Genomic DNA, 12,490 nt, shown 5'->3' on the forward strand with positions numbered 1-12,490 from the left:
TCATTAGATGCATTCGTACGCAGCCATCAGCTGCCAAAGTATATAAACCCGGCGATCGCACGGCAAGGCATTAATACGCCTACTATGTCTTGGCGTGCTATTGCGGTGTGTATGTAGACACCCACCAGCCTGTCGTAAGATGCCCATTTTCCCTTTTTTTTTTTTTTATTAAATATCTTTTTAATATATCCAAAATTCAGTAAATTACATACATACAAAAAATGTTACAACAAATGTATACCTTGCATTATAAAGAACATATATATGCAATAAAGTACATACATTTTGTGAAATATTGAATATCTGAATTTTGTCTTTTTTACTTTTTATGGGGAGAGGGAAAGAGTCTAAAACATACCCCCCAAAACCAGATATATAGACCATATTTTTTATAGTAGTAAATACTATTAGACTCAGGGTCAATAAACTAGTTATACAATAAAGCAAAAAAAAATACAATAAAATAAAATAAAGAAAGAAAAATAAAGGTAAAGAAACAAAATGTAATGAAAATAAAATAAAAATAGAAATAGAATGAATCGTCTTACAATCATCAAAACATATAATGATTATATATTCTGTTAGCTATTCCTCAGTGAGAGTAAATTCTACAATGTGATATCATTATGTACTGATTTCAGCTGTCAAGTTATTAGTCTCTGGGAAAGATTCCTGGACTGCACAACCTGAATATATATATAATGGGAGGTGCTACCTGATGAGACTAATTGCAGGCACAGAAACAGAGGTTTTTAGCATAATCATGGCCAAGGTTATCAAAAAGAGCAGCGCGTCTATCAAAATATATTACATTCAACAATTCAAATTTCAACATTTCTAAAGACGGGACTCCTTTTGATAGCCAATACTGTAAAATCAGATTTTTTGCTAGGGTTATAATAGTCGTTAATAATGGCAGCAATTTATTTTGAATTAGATTTGGAGCCCAGGAATAAAAATCTGCTAATAGAAATGCTTCCCAAGAAAAGGGAAGATTGCTCCTCGTAATCTGTTGGACAAAATTATGAACTTTATACCAAAATTTCTTGACCTTAGAGCATTGCCATATATTATGAATAAAGGTACTAGAAGATGAGGAGCATTTTGGACAACAAGTAAACTTAGGGTCTGAGGCCCTGATTCAGACCCGGACGCAAGTGGCCGTTCGTTCGGCGTACGAGTGAAAAAATGTAAATTCAAGCGCTCGCTCGTATGTTCGCTCGCAGCTAATCTTCCGCCCCATAGTCTCCCAACCCCTCCTCTAGCTAGCGAATGTTCAAAATAGCGACCGGCCGTCTCCTCTTTCGTTGCAGGGAATGCTCGCACAAGTCAAATCCGGAAGTGGCCCTGTCAGTTTTCGATTGCCTGCCTTTTCATTCAGCAAACATACTTGAATCGATTAATGGCAATCACTATATTAATTAGCTTAATTGGTATTCACATCTTTGCAATCCTTTTTTTTTTCCAATGTTAATAAACTTTATTATTGTTAGTGTTTGTCATTTGTACCGCAGAATACGTACGGATGGACCACGGGGATGGTTGTTCAAAATTAAAAGTTTGTTTGAATGCTACTATTGTTTTGCGTTTTTTTATATGCAGATTTTTCTTCTTTTTTAATAATATTTAAATTAGCTTACGCATGTCACTGCATCAAGCCTATCATAACTCACATTATATTTGTGAGGGTGTAGGTCACATGACTCATACAATAACCAATAGAATGCTTTCTGTTAATTTACAAAGTACATTAGCCAATCAAATTTTTTCTTGGACCTTTATTAAAACTGTTTTGTGTAAAAAAAATCATTGCCATCATGAGAGCCGCCGCTTTTTGTCACCGCGAACTCCTGGCCCTCACTGATGTGATGGACCGGAGAATAACACAGCATCCGGCCCCCATCACTAACCTCCGCAAGCAGCTCGCCTATGCGGAGGTGTGGCGCTGCCTGCGTACGATGGGCTACCGCCGAAATATCGGCCAGCTAGAAAGACACTGGTCTGATCTCCGGCGCAGATCCCCATGCCTTTTGGCCAATTTGCGTGAGCAAATTCAGGAAAGTAAGTGTTTTTTTAAAAAAAAAAATTAAAATGTAAGCATACCTGCGTGTGCATGTTTACCGTCTAGCCCGGTTTCTTTTTTTTATACATACCTGCGTGTGCATGTTTACCGTCTAGCCCTGTTTCTTTATTTTGAACAAACCTGCGTGTGCATGTTTACCGTCTAGCCCTGTTTCTTTATTTTGGACATACCTGCGTGTGCATGTTGACCGTATAGCCCTTTTTTTTTTTTTTGGTGTGTAAATTTTGTTTTAAAAATTATAAATATTTCATAATATAAATTTTAAAACATCATTTAGGGGCTGAGCGCAGACTACAACGTCTACAACGACAACGACGTCAGGCTCATCCCCTATCCCCCACTCCCACCCAAACATCCTCTCCCCAACCTTCCCCAAATTCCCCCTCCACTCCAGACCTGGCAGACCGTGATGCCCCTCCCTCTCATCACATTCCCATCCCTCCAAATTCACACTCCCCTCCACCCCCCCTCTCTTTTCATCACCCTCCCCTCCATCCACACAACTTCCTCCCAAATCACCCCTCCTCCATCTGAGCAGCACTGGCCCACCTCTGAGGAGGATGATTTTGGGGCTCCTGGCCCAGGCAGCATTATGACCGGTATGTTTCCCTTTTAAACTATGGTTGCTTTTGAATTTTTTGCTTTTTTGTTGATGTTGTCTTTTGCCTGTGCAGTTCAAAACTGTCAAGTATTTAGAATGTTTTGGATATATATCTTTGTGAAACAATGTTTAGGATGTTTTCCCCTTACACATATGACACATGTCCAAACACTCATACTTGTGTCTTTCTTGTTTACGGCACCAACAAATGTAGTATTTTTGCGTAGTTGTCCCTATTTTTTGTTGAATTTTTATGTTAATTTTTTTATGTTTTTTTTATACAATCTTTGCGTTTGGCATTACTTTTGTGTTGTAGATTTTTTTTATCGTTTTTTTTGTATAGTCTGATTTTTAAGTTGTTTGGTAACATATAAATTAAGGTGTCATTTTAGTAATCCACACATTTTTTTAAACCCACAGAGGACCAGAGGCGGAACCAAGAAATGTTTGCAAGCTTGCAGAGCTTGAGGGGCCATGTAGTAGGCATGCTAGTGGTCCTGGATCATCTGTTGGTGCTCCAGCACCACTAATTTTTTTTTTTTTCTCCAAAACATTTTTTTAAAAATAAAATATATTTTGATTTATTAAAGTCTCATTCCTTGTCTGTAAATATTAGATTGTTGAACCTTTCATAAGTCGACTATTGTAGCATGAGTTTTTAAATAATGTAAATTAGATTGTAGAAAGCTCAAGTAAGTATGTAAGCTGGCACATTAAACACCTAACAATATCAATAGGTTTGTAGAATTAACTGCAAAATTTTTTTTTATATTTTTGTGGGTAATGTAAAAATTAAATCAAACCTGCTTAGGCCTAGATTAGAAAACATACTGATTCACCATAATACCTTTGGTGTTTTTTTTTTGCCACAAAGCAGGGTAAAATACTTTACAATTTAACACATTACAGGATTAGCCATTAAGCAAGTTTGCCTTTTTTGGACCAGGTTACACTTGCTTGTAATTTACCAAGGAAATGTTTGTTTAACGTTAAAAATAAATTTAATGCACACAAGTAATAAACACAAAGTGAATTGTCACAATCAATTCACACAGTAAAAACACACTCAAAATTCCAACCAACACCAAAAAGAACAAAATAACAACAACAGTCAAGAACTGTTTGAAGAAGTAGCATGCCAACATGAATCCACAAATGAGGCAAAGAAATCATTGTTCCAGAAGTTATATCCAATGTGTCCACATGAAGTCAATATTTTGGATCAGGTAGTAGGCATCATTTTCTAGGTTAATTTTATGGAATAAAAGACAAAAAAATATAAAACACAAATTAAAATTGGCCATTAAAATCTTACATGTCTACATTGTGTCAATTAAATTAATTTTTGAAAATAATTACCTAAAAAATCTGGCCACCACATCATCGCGTATGGCCCCCCCACATACTGACCTCCGACCAACCTCGGGGGGGCCATCCTCAGGCAAGGCATCCTCTGGCTGCATTGGGACACCACTCCTTATGGCGATGTTGTGAAATATCCCACACAGGACCACAAGAGCGGTGGAGGCATCTGAAACGGCTTTTTAAAAGGCCGATACAGCGCTCCACCACCTGCCTGGTGGCTGTAAGTGCGGAATTATACTCACTTTGTGGCCCTGGTGTGGGAACCAATTAAGGAGTGAGCAGCCAGGGCGTGCAAGGGTAACCACTGTCTCCTAGGAAAATATATAAAAAAACATCAGGACCATTGTGTTACAAGATTTGCCTTGGTTTCAACAGAAGGTTTCAACTTACCCAGAAGCCACGCATCACCAGCTTGGAGGTTGTTTAATTTGTGCCAAATCCCTGATTGCCAGATGATGAAGGAATCATGTGCACTTCCGGGGAATTTGGCATTCAGGGACAGGATCTGGAGGGAGGCATCATATACCACCATTACATTAATCAAATGAAAGTGCTTTTGGTTCCTAAATAGTGGTATGTGAGTGCCATCCACAACCCCTATGATGTGTGGGAAGCCAGCTATTTGGTAAAAATTAGCCTTCGCCACACTAAGGGAACCCATATCCAATGACATTTTAATAAAATGATGGAGGTGTTTAAAAAGTGCCTCCATCACTGCCCTCAGGATCCTTGAAAAGGAGGAATGGGAGATTCCAGCAACTATTCCCACAGTGGTTTGAAAGGATCCTGAGGCACAAAAATGTAACACCGCCATAAATTGCGTAAGTGGTGGTATTGCTGTAGGACTGTCAATTTGCCGTTCAAGATCACTCTCTATTAATGAGAGAGTGTCTATGATGATTTGTGGAGGAAGACGGTATCGTCTTAATACCTCATCATCTGGCATTCCAAAAAGGGTGACACGTGTTCTATATATCTGGTCCCTTGCATGCCTACGAGGCCTACGCCTGGGACGAAGTTGAGGTTGGTCGGGTTCTGGAACCATGGCCAATATAATAAGACCAACATCAACCTGAAATGGTAAGCCAGGTAGTTATTGTTTTAGACAAATGTGTAAAGAAAAATATACTTATCTTTTCTAAGAAATCCAAAGATGCTTACAGGCCAGGGACTTGTCATGAGCAGAACAACCTACATTTCAAAAGTAGAAAATATTTTTCAGATTATTTTATTACATTTTGATTGTAAACAAATTTCTTTGGCTATAAAAATAGAGAAGGGAGCACACATTAGTTTGGAAAATCGAACGCTACATTTAATGGTAAAACATGATTTTACACTGAAAAATTAAAAACACATTAGTGCGCTAAATAGTACGCAACTTTTACAGTTAAATAAGGAGACAGTGCGCTAAATAGTACGCAACTTTTGCAGCTAAATAAGGAGACATTAGTGCGCTAAATAGTACGCAACTTTTACAGTTAAATAAGGAGACATTAGTGCGCTAAATAGTACGCAACTTTTACAGTTAAATAAGGAGACATTAGTGCGCTAAATAGTACGCAACTTTTGCAGCTAAATAAGGAGACATTAGTGGGCTAAATAGTACGCAACTTTTACAGCTAAATAAGGAGACATTAGTGCGCTAAATAGTACGTTCATTTTAAATTAAAAACAACTCAAACATTAGTTCGCAAAAGAGTACGCTATATTTAGTGGTAAGACATGATTGTTCCAAGAAAATAAACAAGATTACTTAGCGGAACATATGCTAAGACCAACACATCGAAATTGTAACTTCATGAAACTAAAAACACTTACCAAAAACAGACAAATATCCCAAAGTACAAAAACTTCACTGGGGCAATGCCAAAATAACTGTAAAAAAAAAAAAAATTAGTACAAACATTTGTAAACTATTTACTATTATTTTTTACGGTGGTTTTTAAAAATACTTACTCAAAAAAAAAAAAAAAAAATAGCTAAACAATAAAAATAAAACGAACGGAAATTAAATAAGTAAGAAAACAAACAAAAAGATCACAACCAACGGTTCCTCCTTCTACTCCAAATTCCGCCAACAATCAACTCCTACGCAAAACATCCAACAATCATAACATGCCACCTCGACTCGAGTCACACCAAGCCATAAATAGTCTTTATTTTTCCGCTCAAATTAAGGACGGACAATAGGAGCGCACAATCAATGATGCTGACGAATAATGCTGACGCATGTATAAAAACGTCACTGAAAACCCAAATCGGTCTGCTGTAGTGAGAACTGAAGGTCCAAAATGACTACAGAGCAGCAAAGCACTGGCCGAGAGGCGCCAGGTAAGTATTTGTCTTTTTTGGGCTAAAGGATTATGTTTAACAATAATTTTGGGAACGTTTTACATTATAAATTTTAAAATCATTTTAAAAAAAGGAGTGGAGGATGCCATGGAAGAGGCTGCTGGGCCTAGTAGGCCAACTAAACAAAAAAAAAAAAGGCAGCCACAATTCACAAGAAAGGAGATGGAGGTTTTGGTGCAAATGTGCAATGACAACCTGCCACAGGCATCAAGGAATATGGGTGCAAGCCAGAAATGGAAAATGTGGGATGACATAGCCAGTGGTGTCAATAGGGTGGGTGAGTTTGAACGTTCAACCCGGGAGGTCAAACGCCGTACGTAAAAACTACATTTTATTAAAAAGTGTTTACAGGTCCAAATACTGCAGGAATAATGCCAACTTTTTAACCCACAGATGGAGCGACTTCAAATATCAGCTTAAGCAAAGACTGGCTGATAGGGCTAGGCATGCAAGGGGGACAGGTGGGGGTCCCACCCCTGTGTCACTGGAGCTCACAGATTTGGAGGAGATGGCCCAGGGGTGTGTGCAGGATGAGGAGGTGTTTGGCGTGTCGAACATGGATACCGACATACCAGACTTTGCGGCTCCTCATGTTAACAACTCAGAAATGTGTTTGGGACAATATCTAGATTCTAATGTTACTCTTTTCTCTTTTTTCTCACAGAGACACAGGTGGATGAGTCTGCTCCAGAGGGGAGCTTTGGCCGCAGAATTTCTGCTGGCTCTGCAGGGGAGGAAGCAGTAGATCCGGCTGAGGACCCTGTGGCAGACAGTCCAGGGCATTCCCCCTCGCAGGCAGTGGCCCTCCTCACTGATCTCAATATTAAAACGGATCAGCACACCGAGATTCTGCTGAGGCTGGACGCCAGTCTGCTACGGGTGGCGGACGCCCTGGAGCAAAGTGCTGCGGCCAACGTGACCATTGCTAAGGCCCTGGCGGAAAATACTGGGGCCAACGTCCGAATAGCAAATGCCCTGGAGCAGCTCGTTTGCCAGCAGATGTTGGAGCACAACAGCCATCCCTCTGAATGTGCCTAGCCCTATGCCTAGTCCAGAGGACACAACATCTGCCTCTGGCCAGGCCAGCCGAAGGACATCCCGGACCCGTTCAGGCTCCCTCCCTACCCCGGCCAAACGGGCCAAAAGGCGATGACAGCACTGGCTAATTTTCCCACAATCCTTCTCTGTGTTTGCCCCATATTCCTTAATGCCCAAAACCTCCCTCTCCTTTCTTGTGAATTGTTTTTACATTTTGTTTGTTTGTGGTTTTCAAATGCCGCTTTTTTTGTTTGTGTGTTTCTAAAATAATTTGTTATTTGTTTTTACGTTATCCAGATTTTATTTTTGAAAAACACAAAAAAAAAAAACAATGTGAAAAAAAATAAAATACTGTTTAAAATCTGCACAATTCTATTGTTAATTTATTCAAAAACTGGTTAAAAGGTAATCACGCAACCAAAATTACAAACAATACAACGGAAATCTAAACATTATTTTGGAAAAAAAAAGCCAAGGTTAAAAACAATTTATGAGTTTTAATTAACACTTAGCAAAAAACAAAAGGACGATTGTTTTCTTTGCCCCTAAAAAATTAAGAAAAATAACAAACATGCGTACAATATTGTTGCCCTAAAAAAAGAAAAAAACAAATGTGGCAAAAACACGCAAATTTTAAAAAATTTTGTAAGCTAATTGATTGTATAACCCAGAAATTAGCAGCTGAGTAGTTCACCTGTGTACGGTTTTTTGCTACAAAAAAAAAGGCTATTTGCTAAACACCTTACAAGCATTTTTGCAATTCAACACTGATTGTTTTTTTGGCCTCAATTGATAAATCGGAAGACCATCGATGTGCTTCGGGAAGGATGAAAAGACCATCGTCATTGCGGTAGAGTATACCAGACCACAAGCTGAGCAAGAAGTTTTAATGGAAAGTGGATCAGACAGTGACGTATCACTTTTTCCGTTCACATTGGCTGTTCGCATCAGATAATTTATGTACGCCCCAAAAACGCCTTGACACGCCTGCATTTTCCCATCTTCACCCCCAGTCACCGCCCCAAAACGGACAGTTCTGTCAATCACATTTGACATGTCACTTCCTGTTCGCTATTTGACGAATGACTCAAAAAATTATCGCAATCAGCCGTACGCACATGCGCACTGTTACACCGACGCATGCGTGGTTTTACAACATCGGATGACTACGAGCGGCTTTGAATGAGGGCCTGAGTTGGTAATTCTGCTCCATTGTGCTTGGGAAAGATAGGCTCTTTTAAGAAATTTGATATGAATTTCTTGCAGTTTAGCTGACTTTAGCCATTTTAGGATCGATGGGAGTTGTTTCATGGTTCTTTTGGAAAATATAAAATCAGGAAAATCCTGTGACCAAGCAGACCAAACCTTACACCATAACTTATTGGTATCTTGTATTAACAAGTCATTGTACAGATAGCACAGTTTACATTTTTGAGTAGAGGCTAGCGTGAATATTGAATAAATAGGGGTTAGTGAGTCATGATGTAAGAGCAAGTCATATGAACCAAAATCCACTTTACTTTGGGTGTAATGCCTGACCTGCAGATACATATAAAAATGTGAATTGGGAATATTGTACAGGTCCCTAAGCTACTGAAGAGAATAAAGATTGCCCCCAGGATCAAATACATTCCGAATGGCTGCCAATCCCTTTAGTTTCCACAGCAGGTAGAAAGAATTTGAGAGCGAGGGGGCAAAATCAGGGTTACCCCATAGTGGTATGAATTTGGTTTTGCCGAAATTTGAACCGAGACTTTTATGTATAAAAGACCATGCCCTATATTTGTCCATAAATAATATATTTTGAAGAATCCCTTTTGGCAATTTAAAATGAGGTAAATGTAACCATGCTGCCGAAGCATAAGGTTTAAACAGTTCCTCTTCTAGTAGTTGATTTGTAAAGTTAGCTTGACCTAGACACCAGTCCGAGGTGTATCTAAAGGCAACTGTGCAAGAGTGTGTGAAGATATCCAGAATACCTAGTCCCCCTTTACATTTAGGTTGAAGTAACCGATTTCTAGCAATTCTGGGTTTCTTTCGGTTCCATAGGAATCGTTGAAATGCCTTTGTACATCTAGAAGTGTCATTTTTGGATAGGAACAAGGGTAGCATTTGAAGCAGATACATCAGTTTAGGGAATAAAATATTTTTTAGAACCACCGCTCTCCCCAATAAGGAAAGTGGTAGTGACATCCAGTGCTGTAGTTTCTCTAGGAGTTTGGTTATAATTGGATGAAAATTAGCATTATAGATTTGGCGAATTGATGACTTTATAATTCCTAGGTATTTTAATTTAGACGCAACCGGAAAAGCTTCATCTAAGACCGTGTATTCTGCTAGTTGATCAGGTCTAGTCAATGGTAGAATTTCTGATTTAGTTATATTTATTTTATAGCCAGCAAAAGAGCTATAAACTTAACTTAAGCTCCAGTGCACCCACTTTGATACCTTTTAAAATCTCTATTCACTCCCGGCTAGCCACAGCCGCCGGCATACACGCGGCCTTGCCTCCTACCCCGGCTCCTGCTCCGTTCCATCCGGAGGCCCCCCCTGCGGTGGTGGGATCCCCACTGATGGAAGTCTGAGGTGGGTGACTCCTCGTGGAGCCTCCTGCATTCTGACTTAAGAGGCAGCCGCGCTCATCACCTGACAGTCGCCCGGTGCTCAGGCAGCCACGACTGAACAACTGATACTGCTCACACTCTCCCCTGGTTAACCAGTTGACTGCCCTTCTTCTATGTGACTGTATTGATTAGAGACCTGCGATCTCCCCCCAGGTAGCCCCGTGTCTGCTGCTCTCAGTGCTGCTCAGCCCTAAGGCACTGTCAGAGGCTTATGTCCTATCTCTGCCCTGCGTGCAATTGTCAGGTCTTTAACCCTGTCTGTTTGAGTACAATGACACACTAAGTGGGCATGCCCTCCATCCCCTGGGTGCTTTGACCCCTTATATATATTTTTTTTATTTTTATTTTATTTTTTTTATTTTTTTTCTCTCTAGCCTATTTGTTCTCTGACATATTTACTGGCACTGGGTCATTTTTCTCCGGCAACCCTGACACTGGTGGCCCACACATGCAGAAATCTACTACCAAGACTCCTAAACAAGGGGGAAGTGATATTTCACAGCACTTCACGAGAGGCACGAAATCTTCTCAACAAAGGGGTCCCCCTTCCCCCCCTTCCATTGCCATGGATAAGGATGGCTCTCACTCACCCGCTCCATCCACTAAAGAGGACATTTTAGCTCTTCGCTCCCTCATCACGGATTTTAAGGACTCTCTTGAAACTAAACTCGACAAAGCAGTTGCCTCTATCAAAGCTGAAGTTTCAACTCTAGCTGCAAGAACCACTAAACTTGAATCTCACCAGGACGGCTTCCAAAAAGCCTTAAATGAGACCAGCAGAGACCTGGATCATATTGTTACTGAACTTTCTGACCTTCGTTCTAAAAACGAGGATCTGGAAAATCGGGAACGTAGGAATAATATCCGCATTTGTTACATCCCGGAATCAGTTTCTCCTGATGCTTTGGAATCATATCTTTATAGACTTTTTTCTTTCCTACTCCCCGACCTTGGCTCACGCTCACTACCACTTGAAAGAGCTCACCGCGCTCTTCGGCCGAAACCCAAGGATAGCGACCCTCCTCGTGACGTCATTATGAGGTTCCTTAGTTATAAGGACAAAGAACTCGTTCTTAATCCTACAAAGGGTAAGCCGTACATCCTATTCGAATCAGCCAAGTTCCAATTCTACCAGGATCTTTCACCCCTGACGATTGCCAAGAGGAGAGATTTTCGAGACTTAACCAAGGCTCTTCGTGATAGAAGAATCAGATATCACTGGGGGTTCCCCTTTAAGCTTATTGTAGACCTGTACGGCAAGACTGTTATCATTCGAGATTTTCGTGAATGTAAGGACTTGCTTCACTACCTAGAAGAATCGGGCCCCTCCCCGGAAGGGAATCCTGACGTCTCGTGAGTGCCTTACCCACCAACGATTGTGCCTTGTTCCTGCTCTACTATTCTACACACTTAAGTCTTGATTTTTACTACCCTACAATCGTGATCTGATTACTGGTTTCCGCTCTGTATTCACCCCACCCCCTGTCTCTCTCCCCTTTCTTGCTCATCTCTCTTCTAGGTAATATAGTTGAGATGTAGATTGTTTATTTACGTCTTAGATATGGTTACTGTTTGTTACTAATATCTGGACAAATTTGTATTATGTTCTGTATCTATTTTTCACACACATATATCTAGCGGCTCCCTTCGTTAAGGTACTAGCTCATACTGATTTATTAGGATATTTACTGTCTATTTTATTTTTTTACGAAGACTAGAGTATTGAGATATAGTAGTGATTTCCCGTCTTTTTTCTCTTTGTAATGATAGTAACTTTTATGGTTATAATTTGTCGCTATTATTGGAACAGTTCTGTATTATGTCATGTATCCACTTTCTATACATATAATATTTCTAGCTATTCTCTCAGATTTGGTACTAGCTAATATTGATCTGTTATGCTACCTCACTGTTTATTATTTTCATGTCTTGTTTTCTTGTTTTTTTTTTTTATGATGTTTACAGCACTGAGATTTTGTAGTGATTCTCTGCCTTTTTCTCCTTACTACAATTGTAATCTATAACTTTACCCTATATATGTCTATTAGCTTTTTTTTTTTTTTCTCTTCCTCTTTCTCCTTTTTCTTTTGTATGTCTCTCTAAGAGTTATGCTCCTTTTTGTGATTATAACTACCAACCTGTCACTTCTTTCCTATCCCCGCCCCCTTCTGCACCCAGGGGATGCTCCTGCTCTCATACGAATCCTTTTCTGTTCTTTTCTTCTCCTCTCTTTTAGGAGATTTATATATTTCCTTTACTGTGACGCTGCTAATATTACTATATTTTATTTTAGTTGTGTTTTTACTTTCTTAGAGGTTTATCTGGCTTTTTTTTTAGCCTGTTCCTCTTTGGATCTCTAAGTCCAACCTATTGAGTACATTCACCTCCTTCTTTGTAGGTAGGGTTTTCGTACTCAATCCCTGC

The sequence above is a fragment of the Taudactylus pleione genome, unplaced genomic scaffold (genome assembly GCF_031769625.1).
Source record: "Taudactylus pleione unplaced genomic scaffold, aTauple2 ptg001299l, whole genome shotgun sequence".
Classification (NCBI taxonomy): domain Eukaryota; kingdom Metazoa; phylum Chordata; class Amphibia; order Anura; family Myobatrachidae; genus Taudactylus; species Taudactylus pleione.